The sequence below is a fragment of the Triturus cristatus genome, chromosome 4_1, assembly GCF_964204655.1.
Source record: "Triturus cristatus chromosome 4_1, aTriCri1.1, whole genome shotgun sequence".
Taxonomy (NCBI): domain Eukaryota; kingdom Metazoa; phylum Chordata; class Amphibia; order Caudata; family Salamandridae; genus Triturus; species Triturus cristatus.
In genome coordinates, this window is record NC_140585.1 from 424,100,877 (window position 1) to 424,118,785 (window position 17,909).

Genomic DNA, 17,909 nt, shown 5'->3' on the forward strand with positions numbered 1-17,909 from the left:
TGCGACGCGCTACTGGTGAGAAAATGATTGATCAAAGAGAACAGCAGAGGGACCAGAAGTGATTTAAAGTGAAGAAAAAATCGAACGGTGGAACCATCAGGGCCCGGTGTCTTGTCTTTGGGCAGAAGAGTAATTGCATCAATGATCTCTTGTTCCAGAATGGGATCATTCAAAGATGTGAGATTAATGTGACTCTCTGGGGGTTTAGAAATAGTTTGGAAAAAGGAATCAATTAGATCAGGAGAAGGGGAGGACTCTGGGGTGTAAATGAAAGTATGAAAATCAGAGAAGTATTCAAGGATCTTAGCATCTGAAACTTGCCAAACTCCAGAGTTATCCGTAATAGCCACAATTTTAGATTTTTGTTTTGGGATTTTGAGATAGTTGGCTAAAGATCTACAAGCCTTGTTCCGTCCACGATACATTTTCGCATTCAATTTGAGGAGATTATTACAAGCGGAGTCCCAAGACGGTTTATTATATTGTATTTTTGCCTCAATAAGATTTGACAATGTGTCGGGCAGTTAGTAGTGAAGTACTTGTGGTCTAAACCCGCCTCTGTTTCGAAGCAGTTTACACAGGTTTCTAAGTATTTAAAGATCATTGTTTCATTTTATTCTTTCTTGGTCTGATGGGCATTTTGGACAGTGTCTAACACATAACAACATAACATTTGTGATTTCCTGAGAAATGCAGCATGCACCGAACCAGCATAGTTTCTCTGGGGACCGTTAAAACTCCGCCATGCCTTTTCAAGATGCTCCCAGGAGAGGTATTTCATCCAATGGCAGAAATAAGGTGTGATGTGGAAGTGCTCGCCTTTCTCATGCACTTCACAATTTCAAACCACCGCTCCTACAGAGCACAATAGGCAGGCATGGATACCTCCCCTCTGGACAGTTGCTTCCATCACAATTGTATTGCCAGCTGTCAGCGGGTGTATTTGACCGGGCACTCTGTAAGTACAAATGTGCATGCTTAGTGAATCTATCACTATGGATATGATCCACAATAATGTATTCATTGTATTGAGGTAACATTTTACAAATTAAAGGTTGTAAATTAACAAATTGCTATTTGTTATCCAATATAGAATATAACATTTCCTAGTGGCCTCATTAACAAAAAACGATTTTTCTCAAAAACCTGAAGGGAAAGAATAAACTCATCAACCAATCAGTAAACAGTCCCATAAACATAGTCCATCAAGACGGTTTATGCCCCCTCTTTCTTCATTCCACAGATGTCTCTCGGCTTGTGAGTTCCATTCATAATTGGTGGCGTCATTCCCTGTAAAAGTAGAAACAATCCTTTAATTCATGCCCACAAATCGATGAATATTTCACCAATTCTGAGACATTGGGCCTAATTTAGATCTTGGTGGAGAAGAATACCCTGTCATAAACGTGACGGAGCTCACGTCTCCTGTATTACGATCCCATTATACCCTATGGAGATCGTAATAAGGCTGACAGGATATCCGTCACATTTGTGACGATGTGTTCCTTCCACCGAGATCTAAATAAGGCCCATAGTCATTGATGCAATAAAAGTATGACATTGTACAAAGTCATTACAGACACAACCATCTATAAATCATAAATCAAAAGCATACTTATACCCTCTGATTTCCAGAACACCAATTCTGTTAGTACTGTGGTTTCTCGTTGGCTAAGGTATACACCCAAGTCAGGCAGAACCCACCACTCTAGCCATGGTAAGCTAATTATACACTAAAGATAGCCTGTGTTTCCCCTCTGGTAGCTTGGCACAGAGCAAGAAGGCTTATCAACAGAGGCAATTAGTAAAGCATTTGTGCAACACAGACACAGTAACACAATGAATGCACCACAAAAAGCCCCAACACAGGTTTAGAAAAAAAGGATATATTATTTTGAACAAAGAAAGACCAAAATGATAAAGATACAATTAATACTTCTTACATTATGCATGTTTAAAACAATATCATATTAGATGCAAGTTGCCCACTTATTGAAAAGAAATCACATTAAATGCAATCATCACAGTTATTCTGGTAACTCTTCATGTTGGGGGCACTGCTATCAAGTGGTTTTGGGATACAGTAAAGACTCCTTCCTTGCCGCGACTGGGAAAGACAGTGTTTTACGAGGTGAGTCCTTCGGGACCGGGGACACTAGAAATATATGTTAGCTGCAAACGCACCAGTTAGCAAGTACGGCCTCTCAGACCCTGCCCTGCCTCACAGTACCTGAATTCCGTCTGAGAGAGCTGGGGCGTCAATGACCTAGCTCAAATGGGAGTAGAAACTGCTGCGGCGGCACAAAGGGATTCCTGATGCAATGATCTTTTCTCTTGGCCAGCCCTTCCGTTAGCAGTCATCACTGATGTCATCGTGTAGACCCCTAGTGACACAGGCAGGCTGGCTGGATCCTGCATCATGAGGGAAACCCTGGATCACCAATGCAATGATGGGGGTTCGCTAGCAGGCTTCTCTCAGCACTGAGCTTGAATTTTGCTAGTCAAACAGCAAAGTGCTAGACCTTTGTTGTCCCCTTTCATTAGTAGGGAGGAAATTAAGTCTTTTATGTCCCTGAGACTTTGTAAACAGAGGGCAAGACTACAGAACCTTTGAGAGCCCTTGAAAGCAGAGTTGAAAAGGCACCCGGGAGCAGGTCAGTACACCAAGCAGGTTGCAGACTGGAAGTCCCTCCTGCAGCAAAGCACTCAGCCAGCAGCAGGTCAACACAGAAGAGCAGTTAGCATGGTGGCAGTCCCTCATGGCAGCACAGCAGATCCTTCTGGCATTGTGCAGATGTAGAGCCAGGGATGTCTGGTTACAGGTCCAAAAAATGTCTGATTAGATTGGGTCAGATACCTAGTACTTATACGCAAAAGTGCCCTTGATGTGGGGGTGACTTCAAAAGAGCTCCCTGAAGTGCACAGGTCCCCTTTCAGCCCAGTCCTCTATGCCAGCCTGGCAAAGGGTGGTAAATCAGCTCTTTGTGTGGAGACAGGACACTATCTATTCAAGTGAAGTGTTACTTCCTCTCCTCCCTCCTGCTCAGGATGACCCATCAGTGTGCAGATGAATGCAGAATTCAGTTGAGTGTCCTGTGTTGTGGCTGTCTAGAGGGAATGCACAAATGTAGCTGTCACCCAGGCCAGTCATGTATTAGAGACAGGCTGCCAGGCACACAGAGTAGTAACTGCAGAGAAACGTCCACTTTCTTAAAGTGGCATTTCTAAAACCTCACCAGTAAGTAGGATTTATCAATACCATTCCAAACATATGAAACATCAAAATGCTTCTTGTCTCTGATCAGGAATTACAGCTTAAAATATTATTAAGGAATTCCCAATGCTACCCTTGGAGATGGGTAGGCTTCACTGTAGTGAAAAACGAAATAGGCTAGTTGTCTCTATTGGGAGATGCAAAACAGAGAGGTACATGTCCTACTTTTTTATTTACATAGCACCCTGCCCTTAGGTCGACCTAGGGCCTACTTTAGGGGTGACTTAATATGTAATACAAAGGGAGATTAAGGCATGACAAGTAGGTTTTAAATGCCAAGTCGAAACGGCAGTAAACTGCACACACAGGTCCTGCAATGGCAGGCCTGAGACAGGTGTGAAAGACTGCTTCAGTGGGAGGCACAATCAGTGCTGCAAGCCCAATAGCATTTAACTTACAGGTCCTGGGTACATGATGTACAACTTTACAAGAGACTTACAAGTAAATTAAAACAGGAGTAAACCAATTATACCATGTTTAGAAGAGAGAGCAAATGTACTTTAGCAGTGGTCAGCAGTGGTAAAGCTGCCAAAAAAGAGGTCAGAAAATTAGGAGGAGGAAGGCAAAAGGTTTGGGGTGACCCTTCAGAGAGGGCCATTTTCCAATAACGTGTTTGTAAACTTCACCAGGGAGAGTAACAAGGTATCTCGATGAGGGTTGGAATAATCCTCACCTCCGTGTCCTTAATAGAATTAAAACTACAACAGGTAGGAAACTTTGGGGGATATTATCAAGGACGGCGTTAAAATTATCGCTGGTTTAGCGGCAGAAAACTGCCGGTAAAGCGGCGATAATGGGCTTGTTAATATGCCTTGGAGAATTCTAATAGAAGCCTATGTACACACCAGAACATGGACATCTATTGGAATTCTCAAAGGCATATTATCAAGCCCATTATCACCGCTTTAGCTGCAGTTTTCTGCCGCTAAACCGGCAATATTTTTTAACGCTGTCCTTGATAATATGCCCCCTTATATTCTATGTCAGGACCGGGGCAAGGATTATGCTTGTTCAAGGCTTATTTACCACCATTATAGCCATATGTACCACCGGTTTAAAGTAGAATGTCTCTATATGGAATGTGATGACCAGTCAGCAGCGTTTAAGATGTCCTCCAGGTGAGCTCCCCTCCAAAAAAGCTTTTGGTGCCATAGCACCTCTCACCAAATGCGCACTAAAGACAAACTTGTCAACTGCTGCATCTTGCATGACGCCCCTCACCCAGCGTTCCTTGGTGGGGGGAAATTCTGCTTTAAACGGTTTATGTAAGGCAATCAGGAACTGATGTTCCCCAGCTGGGTGAACTTCTTCCGTCAGTGCCTTATAGCCTTAAGGTATCTAACCGCACATAATTTGGAACTTGTGCACATTCTGGATCAGAGGCAATCCTGGTATTACATTATGTTCTTCTTGAAATATGAAAGGCACCTACCCTACCTGTACTATCCAGAGCTCTCACATCTGATACCCATTTGCAAGAAACCAAACACAGCAGCACTGCCAACTTACAAGATAACTCTTACCCAGAGAGGTACTTATTTTGTGGCCAAGAGAGGAAAAGGTTTAGAACCTTGTTAACATACCGTAGGGAGGAATACCTAGGCTCAGGAGGAACTGACAACCTCACTCCTCTCATTAAATTTCTAACCATGGGATGTTCTCCTACCGGGAAGCGCTCTATGGTGAGGTGACCTGCAGAAATGGCAGAGCGGGAGGCATTTACCGACCTGTATGCCATACTGTCCTTGACTAAGGAAGATAAAAAAGCTCAACCACTCCGGATTCCATGGGTTCAGCATCCTTCTGCATACACCAACACCAAACTGTCAGCAGTAGGGACAGGGAACGATCAGGGTAGGGAAGCCTTATCTGACGATGGTTGCCACAGTCTAGAAGGGCCAGGGTTGTCATCTGAATCGCCCTGGGAATCATCATCTGCCAGGAAATCATCATCCCCCATGTGTTAGGAGAGGGAGGGCCTGGCGCAGAGGGTCAGGATCAGCAGCTGTGGCGGGGTCTGGAGGACCCACTGCAGAGGGTTCAAGAAAAAAACGGTCAAACGGGCCATTGACCCTTAAGAGTAAAATGACAGGACTCTAGTCACCATCAAGTTATTCTCGGGCCCGAGGGGTTAATTTGACATATCCACTTCCACGGGTGTGGGGGTCAATGCATGGCAAATTACCCAGTAACGGGGAGCGAGCCCTCTAATACTGACCATCGTTAGGGTGTACATGGCATCCAGGCTGCCTGGACACCAGTAAATAGGCCAAGGCACCGCGACATGAGGTTGCTTTTCTGCTGCTTGCAGAAACAGCACGCAATACCCACGCAGCTGAAGTAGCATCTTGTTGCTCCCCGACCGCCCTCTAGTGGCCGGTGGGAGTTACCGCTGTCATACAGCCCCGTTCAGGCAATTTCCATGTCAGATGATGTGTGAGGAGCTCTGAAACATGCACCAGCAGCCAATAAAGAGAACATTAGATGTTAAACACACAGACAACCAAAACAAACTGCACAATAGTAGTGAATATTAACAACTATGAGGAGACAATAAAAAACACTTAACTCACAGCTGCTGAGCAGCGAAGAAAGAGGGGGCATAAATAGGGCTGATTTACTGTATTAATGGGAGTGTTTACTTATTGGTTGATTTGCTTCTTTTTTCCCTTGAGGTTCATGGGAAAGTTAGTTTTTTGTTAATAAGGCTGCTGTATCAATGTACCAATAAAAGTGCAGAAAGATTAGCACAATCCTCGCCTCCGGTCCTCATATAGAATTACAGCAAACTGTTTGCAGAAGGAATCCTGTGTCACAAAAGCAATTTGGCAATTTGAGCATACATTGGTACTTGCTAACTCCCAAAAAGATTTTTATGTGAATAAATGGTCAGGGAGTTGGGCTTCCAGAGCAGGATGTCTTGTGAGAAACATAGCCTTGTCAAGTGAACTGCAGATTTCCTCGTGTGGACGTTTGCATTGTTTCACATCGCTCGTGGGAAATGAAGTTCACAAAAAATATCTGGAGTACCTGGGTACCTGTGACCATGGAATGTTTCAAGGAACTTGAAACTAAAAGAAGAACCTAGAGCTTTTTATACAAGGTCCTGCCAATGCTCCAAGGAACATGAGAGACAGCAAAGTGTGCAGTTCCTCAAAAGGGGGTGAGGCGGAGAAGGGAAACAAGTCTCTTATTGAATGCCCTCACACACCTAGCAAGATGTCATGCTTCATCATTGGGCTGTGCTCCTCGTCGGGCCGGCGCTGCAATGCTGGAGGGGCTCTTTGCCGGAGATCTTTTAAGAGACAGACATTTGGTGCATGAGGGTGAGTGAACTGTGTAGTGAGTGAGTGTGAAAGGTGGTTAAAATAGGTTTAGCACTGCCCTGAGGGAATGAATTTTATTCACGAGGTGTGCTACCTTAATTAAAATGTGTGGGCCCTGTTTGGATAGACAATGATCCACAGGGTCTAGTACGTGTGTGTGGTCGACATGTTTCTTGCCTGTTACCCCTAGCGGGTCACTCGGCAATTCTTCAGGACCGATTTCTAAAGAGTAAGTGCTCCAAGGCTCTTACACTACTACAAGGACGGTGCCGCAAAAAATATATTATATATCACCAGCTTTGTAAATTCAAGATCCAAGGAATGTGAAGGACCTAGAAGGAAGAGACCTGCAATGAAATAAAACAAAAGAAGGAAATCACTACTCATTGAAGCAATTAATCTTGCATGGTACGAAGGACAACAATAACCTTAATGGTGTCGTGGTGCTCATGCGAGGTGCAAGGGGAGTATTAAAAACAATAGAGCCTCAGACAGCGTATTGTGGTAGGTAACGAAAGAAACCATGAAGGCTATATTGCCGTAATGGTGAGAATAGTAAACATGCACATCGGTAAGCATTGTGCCTGGTGAATGAGCTGTGAGCTCCGTAAGGAGCTACGATTGTGATGCGGAGTTCCTGCATTGGGGAGAGCTAGTGCCTGTGATTTCGCATGCGGTCCCTAAATACTTTATTTTCGCCGAAGTTAGCATGCAAAGAGTCTACTCACCCCCAGTTGTGGGGTCGTGGGTAGACGGGGTTGCCTTGTGAGCGCTTAGTTGCTCACCCTGGAATAAAAACAAACAATTACTCAAATTCGCTCGTTCAACGTACAGCCGTTGGTTTGCAGTCTTACCGGTAGTAGATAACTGAGTGGTTGAGGTCCAGGTACTCATGTAGAGGGGGGTGCGCAGCTAGCAGTACTCCTACCCTGGCTCTGGCTCCCGTGTAGGGCAAAGCCGCAGGGAAAACTAAAAAGTGTAAGACAGTGACGAGGTAAATGACTAGACCGGTGCAATAGTCGGCCATCTTGGGTGTATAACAACCCTCAATAATAACTTTATTGGCTACTAGGAGTATGCGGGCGGACAAGTCAGCGGGAGCCTGGTAAAGTAATGATTATTGGTGATACTGAAACTGCACTCGATTTTAAAAAGGCAATGTGTAGCTGCTAGAAAACGTGTGTTTTAATTAGAAAACGTGCGTTTTAATTACCGTTTTGAGTAAGTGCCTGATTAGAAGTTAAAACAGACATACAGCCCGCAAAATCGAAGGCTTAGAGTGCGCTACTTTACAAAGTGAAACACCTCAAGTGTATTGTAATGGTGTATTAGTTTTAGCATTATGTGTTATTCAAGACCACCCATGGGATGTCATCGTTCAGACCGTTGGTATTGCTGGAAATTTTAAAGATCCATTATTGTTCCCTTCTAAAAAGGGCTTCTTTGCTGATCGTGGGGTATGATTCAAGAATGGACCAGCTGATATCATTGGCAGTGTGATTGGTTTCTAAGAAATGAGTACACATCTTTGTGTTATCCCTCCTGCACCTGATGTTACTGCAGTGCTCGGAGATTCTGATCTTTACGGGGCGAGTTGTCATGCCCACATACATGAGTTGACATGGACATTTTATCAGATAAACACAATTTCGAGTGTTACAATTGTAGCTTCAAAGTGTGCCATTTGGAGACAGGCCAAGCTGGGGATGAAAGTGCTCCCCATCGAAGTGCCCTGTATTTGGTGAAAGATTTGGTCTTCAAATTGGAAGTTCACTCACCCTCATGCACCAAACGGCTGTCTCTTAAAAGATGTCCGGCAAAGAGCCCCTCCGCAGGAGCCCGTCAGGCATTGCAGCGCCGGCCCGACGAGGAGCACAGCCCAATGATGAAGCATGTCACCTTGCTAGGTGTGTGAGGGCATTCAGTAAGAGACTTGTTTCCCTTTTCCCCCTCACCCCCTTTTGAGGAACTGCACACTTTGTTGTCTCTCATGTTTCAAGGAACTACCTTGAAACTTTTGTAAATTCAAAATGTAAAATTCTGCACCCATGTGAAGCTGGATACAAGTAGGTTTCATCTTTCTGTGAATCAATGAATCATAAATATTTTAATTAATTTTCAGGGCTTAATTTATTGCTTTTTAACACTTTAGATTGGTTTCCCTATGGTGGAAAAAAGTCGCTGAAATGTCGTTATTTGAGTTTATTTTGTTAACAGTGCCCCTGAATTTCCTCGTAATACATTATTAATAGTGAAACATCCATATTTACACAAATATTGTATAAAGAGTTCTGATTTCAGTTTAAAATTGAGGACATTACAGACTGAAAATAAAGAACACATCCCATCCCGTATTCTGATTGTGCACTTTCAGATTCATTTCGCACATTTTGCATTTGGTTTAGAGCCTATTTCCTTAATGGATCCGCTCTATGGATCAATTGTTCCCATCGGGTGCTGACGGAAGGTGTGCACAAAAGGACCCGGGTTTGGGACTGGCAGATAATCACCAGATACAGGCTCTAACATGAAAGTGGAGCACGGTCCTGTCACTTTAAGAAGGCTTATATAACTGACACCGGCGATGTCCTACTTATGAAAGCGAGGGATGGGAGGAGGGGGAAGGCATTCTTATGTGTTTTCAGATTATCCAGGCCTTTCAACACAATAGAAACTACAACCTACAGAAACGGCACATTAAAGGAAATGCTTTCTGCAGCTGTCATATAACACAGCCTTGCACGGGGATGACATGTAACGTGACCAAATAATGCCAGATGAGGTGAGTTTCCATGAATGCAGAGAGGGGAGGTCTGCTATTTTGCATTAGAAAGACATTTTGTCATGTTAACGGGAAACAAAGCGGACTAATTGTTGCCTGCTCCGAAGAGGCATGGGGCGAGGAGAAGAGGGGGGTTTAATGTGCCCACTCTCCTCCATATCTTTTGTAAACAAAAATACAATACTTTAAAAGAATGCGTTGTTCTCATACTTTGTCACATAGAAATCTATTGTTTACAGTTATGTTTGGTTGGAGAAAATCACTCGTGCTTTTTAAACTGAAATAGATTATGCATTTCTACTGCGCCTTAAAAGAGATTCGGAGACTCTCTCCCGCTCACAAAAATGATTAATTCGGGACAGTTTTAAGATTGTCAAAGTGCAGGTTCTCATTAAAATGAGCTAGCGGTGTAGGGAGGGGGCGGGCTATGGGCGGAGCTAAGGGCAAGACATGATGATACGTAACGACTTCTATATTAATTGCAGCGCATACCAAAAGACATGAGAAATGTGTTTATATAAACAAGGCAGGTTAACTCATTACACAAAATGAAAGAGAAATGCGACAGTATGTTAATATTTCCTTTTTTTGCAATAGTTGCACTTTCTTAATGCCATATTGTTAATTGCTGTTGTTTGACACAATACTATATATTTTTGAGCACTTAAGTAGGAAGAAACTAAAATTACCCCCACTTCGAACCAAAGATCTTATGGCAGGAAGCAAGTGAAGCAATCTCCTATAAGTGCTTGGATTTTGGCGGAATAATTAGATAAGGACATGCGACTGTCTGGGTGATTTGAGGAGTGCACGGCGAGTGACTGTGTGATTGCTGGACTGCATGGGTACTACCTGGGTAATTGGATGAGTGAATCAGTAGTGTGTAGATGGTTACAGGACTGCATGGATAGTGCACATGTGATTGTAGTACTGCATGTGTTTTAGTGCCTGCGTCATATAAATACACACTGCAGCCAACAATGACTGGTACCTTTCCATGCCATAGATGCACTTTACTCCCCATTAAAATGGGTTGCTAGGGCAGTTAAAAGGCTGCATAGGGAGTTCCATTGTTCAGCACAAGTTTGAGAGGGGAAGCAAAGGCACTTAACGTCTGCCTAGCAATGGTAACATGCCTAGAGTCCTAAAGCAATCATAAATAAGATCCAGAACAAAGGCAAACAATCCTGGGTGACAATGCAGAAAAGGCAGATTACATGTAAATATATTTACAGTATACACTGTAATTGGGACAAAGTACAAAAACACAATAATACAAAACTGTAGCACAGTATTAACATGAGCAAACCAGAATTCTCACAAAGAGGGCTGTAGTTTCATTTAGAAACTCATAATCAGATTGCTCCAACAATACACAAAAATGAAACTATGGCCCTGTCTAAATATTCCATATAGTGCAGAATCTGCAAGGTCACCTCAATAACTTTTCATTCATCCCTCCTGTGTTCTGAACCTGTTTTGGTTAGCTTTTAGGAACAGCAATAAAGTGCTTGTTTTCTGCCCCCTAAAGCATTGTACAGCTGGTTTACACCTGTATGGTACATTTAATTTACCTGTAAGTTCCTCTTTGTTCGACCTGGCATCCATGGCGTGTTTTTCCCCTGTCTTTTTTGCTTCTGACCTCCTATTTTTAAATGTCTGCTGCATTTCGGTTTTAGAACTCTGGGCACTTTACCACTGCTGATCAGTGTTAAAGTGCAAGTGCTCCCTGTGTAAATTATGATTATGATTGGTGACCCATGATTGGCATATGTAATTTACTGGTAAGTCCCTAGTAAAGTGCAGTGTGTGCCCAGGGCCTGTAAAGCAAATGCTACTAGTGGGCCTGCAGCACTGATTGTGCCACCACATCAGTAGCCCTGTAACTATGTCTCAGGCATGCCACTGTGGTGTCTGTGAGTGCAGTTTTAAACGACCTGGCAAGTGCATCTACTTGGTACTTAAAAAGAGGAGGAACAGGGGCTGTTTATGACAGGTCCAGCATACATAGCCCAGATGTACTCGAATAAATAAGAAAGTATGCCGTTCCTAAAGAGAATTATTGGTGAAAAGAGATAAATGTGTCCCCGAGGTCAGGAGGAAAATCCTCCTTTAGGAAACAGACCCTCACACACCCGGCAGACTAGCTGTCATATGTCGTCAGCATGTGGCCCAGATGTAAAGTGTCATCATCGGGTCTGCTCCGAATCGGGGCGGCGCTGCAATCCCCGATCGGCGACCCCAATGGCGCCTTTTAGTGGAGATCTTTATTCCATAGTTGCCGGTGGGTGAATGCAGGTGAGGGCCTTCAAGTGAAAAGTGTGTGGTGAGGGGAGTGTATTAAAATAAGTAGTGGGGAACCTGAATAGTGTTTATTAAATGACTGGGGTCCCACTCTTACAATAAAAACAATAGAGTGCGTAATATTACAGTTAGATTGACTGTATTACGCTGTGGTCATAGATGGTCAACATGTTTCTTGATCCAACGAGCTGGCGCTGGAGGCAGACACCGGATAGTACAGTGTCAGAAGACCGTAGTACAGGACGCCTATCCACCTACCCTTGATCCACGCCGACTCGGCCTCCAGCGCCAGCTCGTTGGATCTTACAGCCCTGCAGTAAAGGGCATTTTTCCTAACCTGCACTAGTCACCACTTATTAGGGTGCTGTATGTGTGGTAAGTGCCAAATTAGCCACTACCACTACCAATGAGTGTGTGAATCACCTGGTCCTGAAGAATTGCGGTTACTTTACTTAAGCAAGAAACATGTTGACCATCTATGACCACAGCGTAATACAGTCAATCTAACTGTAATATTACGCACTCTATTGTTTTTATTGTTTTTATTGTTTTATTGTTTTTCACTTGAAGGCCCTCACCTGCATTCACCCACCGGCAACTATGGAATAAAGATCTCCACTAAAAGGCGCCATTGGGGTCGCCGATCGGGGATTGCAGCGCCGCCCCGATTCGGAGCAGACCCGATGATGACACTTTACATCTGGGCCACATGCTGACGACATATGACAGCTAGTCTGCCGGGTGTGTGAGGGTCTTTTTCCTAAAGGAGGATTTTCCTCCTGACCTCGGGGACACATTTATCTCTTTTCACCAATAATTCTCTTTAGGAACGGCATACTTTCTTATTTATTCAAGTGCATCTACTTGCCAGGCCCAAACCTTGTCTTTTGTTACATGCAAGACACTCCTAAGGTAGGCCCAAGGCAGCCCCATTGGCAGGGTGCAGTGTATTTAAAAGGTAGGGCATGTAGCGGCCTGTTTTACACGTCTTGATAGTGAAATACCGCTAATTTAGTTTTTCGCTATTGCAAGGATCTGGGAAGAGGAAAGGTGCCATCTGACTGAAAAAAGGATATCTGATCAAGATCTCCCAGAAAGGTGACATGAGAAACTGCACAAACTACAGAGGGATATCTCTTATACAAAGTGTTTAACGGATTCATCCAGAACAGAATGAAGGAACAAGTTGATGCTCAGTTGTGAGACCATCAAGCTATTTTCCATACAGATTGATACAGCACAGAACAGATTTGAACATGCACACCATCATTGAGCAGTCGATGGAATGGAACTTCCCCCTCTATGTCAACTTCATCGACTATGAGATGGCATTTGACAGTGTGAAAAGAGAGAATCTTTGGAAACTCCTCTGCTACAAATGGTGTGCCAGATAAACTAATAAGAATCATCAAGAACTCTTACAAGGGAAGACTTCAATGTGAGGTCCGGACCAGGGTTGTTTGCTCACACATTTTCTCTTCCTGCTGGCCATGGACATTAAGACATCAACAGCAAGGAGAAGAAATGGGATGCAGTGGACTCCTTAGACTCAGCTCAGTGACCTGGACTTTGCAGACGACCTAGCCCTACTCTCCCATACCCATCTGCAGATGCAAGAGAAGATCGACAAAGTGGCAGCCACATCAGCATAACTTGACCTCAACCTCCACAGGGGAAACACCAGGATCCTGAAGGCTAACACAGCCAGCACAACTGCAATCACTCTTGCAGGTGATGCACTGGAAGAGGTTGAGGTCTTCACCTACCTGAGCAGTGTCATAAGAAAGCAGGGTGGCACAGACACTGATGTCTTGACAAGAATCGGCAAAACAAGGGTTGCCTTCATTCAGCTAAATAAGATCTGGAGCGCCAAGGACCTAAACCTGCAAACCAAGATCAGGCTTTTTCACACCAACATAAAATCGTTCCTTCTGTATGGAGCAGAAACTTAGAGGACAACAGTGACCACCACCAACAAAGTACAGACCTTATTCAAAACATGTCTGAGGAAAATCCTCCAGATCCACTGACCAAACACAATCAGCAACAACAACATATGGGAGTAGACTTCCTTTCCAACTTCATGCTCATGAAGAAATCATATAAAGACGCTGGGGCTGAATAGGTCACACCCTCTTCAAGGCTGCATCAAACACCACCAGTCAAGGCCTCATCTGGAACCCTTAAGCGAAAAGGAAAAAAGGAAGGCTGAAAACCACTAGTGTCAAGGCTGACTGCAAGGAGATGGTTTATACCTGGTGTCAGATTGAAAGAAAAGTCCAGAACAGCTATAAGTGGAGAGTCCTGGTTGATGGCCTATACTCAAGGAGGGATAGTAGGAACAAGTAAGTGCGTAATTTGACCTGGCAAAATAAACCTTTTACCAGTCCTAAACCTTCCTTTTAAAATACTTACAACTTATAAGCCACCCCTAAAGTAGGTCCTAAACAGCCCATAGAGCAGGGTGTATTGTATTTAAAAATTAGGATATTTGTTTTTAAGTTTTACATGTCCCGGTAGTGAAAAAGTCCTAAACTTAATTTGCACTAATATAAGGCATACCTCTTCCGTAGAATAACATTGAGTTGCCTTATTAAATCCAAAAAGTGCTAACTTATGATTGGGAGAAGGTAGAAATGTCATGTTTGGGCATACATTATTGTAATTTAAAGTCCTCTTTGATAGTAAAGTTGAATTTTAGATTACAATTTTGAAAATCGCAGTTTTAGAAAGTTAATCTATAACACTAACCAGGGTCAGCCCAATAACCCTCAGTACCAGGGTTATATCAATATATCAAACAATGGGTTCATTTAGGGAAACCTTTAGAAAATAGGAGGAGCATGATAAATAAGACAAAATGTAATGAATATGATAGCTAAATAAATAGTTGGTGGACGAAAAATTATTTAAATGCAATTCACAATGAAATACAGTGATGAAGTGACAGCGCAGTGAAAAATTAGTAAAATTCAGGTGCAATCAAAGATCATATAAAATTAGCTATAATAGGCTGCACATAACCAGCAATAAAAGTTAAAAGTCAACAATAAACTGAACATACTCAATCATAGAAGAAATATTTCCATCAGTTAGTGCAGTCTATATTATAATGATTGACAATTCTTAAGGTTAAGTGGATCAAGGCCATCATCAGGACAGATTGTCAAAAGACATTTAGGGGTAAAAAATCCTACGGAAACCAAAAAAGAGACATGAGTCCCCACTAGTGTGCATAAAAGGAAGGAGTGTGAAAACAAATATCATATCCACAACAAGGCTTACCCAAAAAGTTCAGCTAAATAGTTCAAAGAAGTTGGAGAAGTACATGAAATCCAGAATGAACCTAAGTGGGTTTTGGTATTCATCGGCCTATAGTCAAGTGTGTTCGTTAATTTAGCTCTCTAATATTGCAATCCCTTTCCATTTTGAATTGGAGTTTCTTTCTGCTTGTATTGTTTTGCTTTGCCTCTTCTGAACTCCAAATCCCATCTCTCCCCGGGCCACATGTGGCGCTTTATGCACAATTTTTCTATCTGACTGTGGAACTTACGGGTTGAATTTGATTGCATTTTTTCCATAACCCAGGATGGCTGTCCCACGTCTCTCTGGGGTACATGTGATGTCAGAAGTTGTATTATTTTGCTTTTTCCGAACTTCATATCTCATCTCTCCCCAGGTTACTTGTGATGCCTTAAACATATGCTTTTCTGTCTGAAGTTGGAATTGATGGGTTGAAGTTCTTTAACCCAGACTGGTGGTTGCAGGTCTATTTTACTATGCATTCCACCTCTCCGGGGTAGGGGTGACATCAGACGTGCAGTTATTTCTGCAAGGTTCCTTTGGCTTGAATGTTTAGAAGCATTATGCTACGGGCTTGAATTCCTTTTTGTTTTATCCCTTCACGGATGCCTCCCTGAAGGGTTCCTTCTTGGCTCGTACTGTCAGGCAGATGGATGTAATTTAGTTAGAGGTGATTTAACATACATGGTGTCCGTTGTGATGCCTTGGTTGTGGAGAGTGTTTGTCCCTCCCAGCTACTGCTGTTTTTCTTTCCTCAAGCTGAATTTCCTGAAATGGATGCCCAAGCAGTACGTAGTAAGTTTTCATAATTCTAATGTTATCTTATTTAGGCTATGCATTTTTGTTTGGTAATTTTGCTACAATATTCTAATTCGGTTTTCACTGTGGTATTTATTTAAATGGGTTATCTCTGCCTTAGATGGTTTCCTTTTGTGCGAATCCTTTCGCCTTGGTTTCAGGTTATTTTTTATATTTTGCCTCCACGCTTGAATGTTTGGTAGAGCTTTAGTGCCTTTATACTTTTTTAACTTTTTTGGATCTTTTTAGGTCGATTCTGGCATTGATGTACTTTTTCTCCAACTTCTTCATGCTATTTAGCTGAACTCTTTAGGTCTTTGCATATGGCTGGGTCTGAACTGGGGTGGCGAAGTGAGCTAAAGAACGATGATGGATTCAACCCAGATCTGTGATTGGGGGTGAGTGTCTGAAAAGTTTCAGCACTCCATTCATCATCTCCTTGTGTTTGCTTTCTTCACCCTAAGTTGGCAGGGTATGCCCAGACGTGGGTCCCTTGCTCATGTTGCCACTGGATTCAAGCTAGCCTGGCTGACTAGGGGTGTTACACCTAAACTGATCCCAGGATGCTTGTCCAGGGAAGACCTGGCTTGGCAGTTTGGGCTGGACTGTTCCCATGAGGGCAAATCCATTTGCATATGGCTGGGTCTGAACTGGGGCAGCAAAGTGAGCTAAAGAATGATGATGGATTCAACCCAGATCTGTGAATGGGGGGTGAGTGTCTGAAAAGTTTCGGCACTCTGTCCATCATCTCCTTGTGTTCTATTTATGTAAGCCTTGTTGTGGATGTGATATTTGTTTTCAGACTCCTTCCTTTTGCATACACTAGAGGTTACTTGAGTCTCTTTTGGTTTTCATAGGTTGCTTTTTCCTAAATGTCTTGACAATCTGTACTGATGATGGCCCTGGTCAATTTAACCTCAGGGGCTAAAAAATCGACCTATTCATTACATTATTGACTGCACTAACTGATGGAAATGTTATGTTATGTTACTCCGAAGAGTGTCCCGGCGCGGATCCAAGAGGAGTCCCTGAGCTACACCACCAACATTTATGGGAACAGGTGAGTTTTTAAAAGTTTCTTGAAGGCTAACGGGTCTTGAGTATTGCGCAGTAGAAACGGAAGGGCATTCCAAGCCTGGGCAGCCTTAACAGCCAGAAAGCATCCGCCCAGCTTGTGGCGGATGAAACGGGGCACCCTGGCTAGAAGGACGGCTGAAGAACGCAGTTGTCTCAACGGGACATAAAAGGAGAACCGCTTCTGTAAATAGGCGGCCCACGACCATACAGGGCTCGGTGAGCAATGATCAGGGATTTAAATTTGACCCGATCTGCCACAGGAAGCCAGTGGAGTATGCGGAGATGTTCACGCACGCTGCTCCTCTTAGCAATTCCCAGGAGCAGCCTAGTGGCCGCATGCTGATTGACCTGGAGTCTATTCAAAGAGTATCCAGGGATGCCTATGTTCAACACATTAGCGTAGTCCAATCGAGAAAGGATGAAGGCACGGATAACCGTCTCTTTGGCAGGTCTGGGAAGGAGAGGTAAAAAACTCCTAAGTGTTTTGAGAAGGCAAAAACAGCTACCTAAGAGTTTTTTCACCTGAGCAGAAAAGGAGAGGTTATCCTCAATTCACACTACTAGGTTTTTTGCGGATTTCCCATTGGAGGTTGGTAGCGGGAACCCAGGAGGCCAGATCATGTTTCTAAAGCCAGGGGGGAAATTATCATAGAGAAGGATCTCTGACTTGTCTTCGTTACATTTGAGTTGGGCCGCCACAAGCCACTCAAAACCGACGACAAGCAGTGCTGTACAAAGGATACAGAGTCCTCATCCTTTCCCCACGTGAAGAGAAGCTGGGTGTCGTCAGCATAGGCTATCACCTTAGCCCCCAAGTCCTCGGCTAAATAGACCAGAGGAGTAACGTAGATATTAAAAAGAAGGGGGCTAAGGGACGACCCCTGTGGGACACCAGTGGTAACCGGCTGCGGGGTAGAAGCGGCCGGTGGCAACCAAACCTGTTAAGCCCGACTTTCAAGGAAGGACCTCAGCCAGCCCCAGGCAGTGCCCGAGACACCAATCTCAGTGAGTCGGGCGAGCAGCAGGGAGTGCGGGACCTTATCGA

General features: G+C 43.6%; 1 long non-coding RNA gene across 1 annotated transcript in view; it reads right to left on the minus strand.

Annotated features, from left to right (window-relative positions):
• Window positions 1-463: 463 nt before the first annotated feature.
• Window positions 464-17,909, minus strand: part of LOC146855066 (uncharacterized) — a 260,943-nt gene continuing 243,497 nt past the window's right edge. The window contains exon 4 of the long non-coding RNA XR_014980781.1: window positions 464-1,290. This is a non-coding gene — a long non-coding RNA (uncharacterized LOC146855066). The remainder of the gene's footprint in view (window positions 1,291-17,909) is intronic.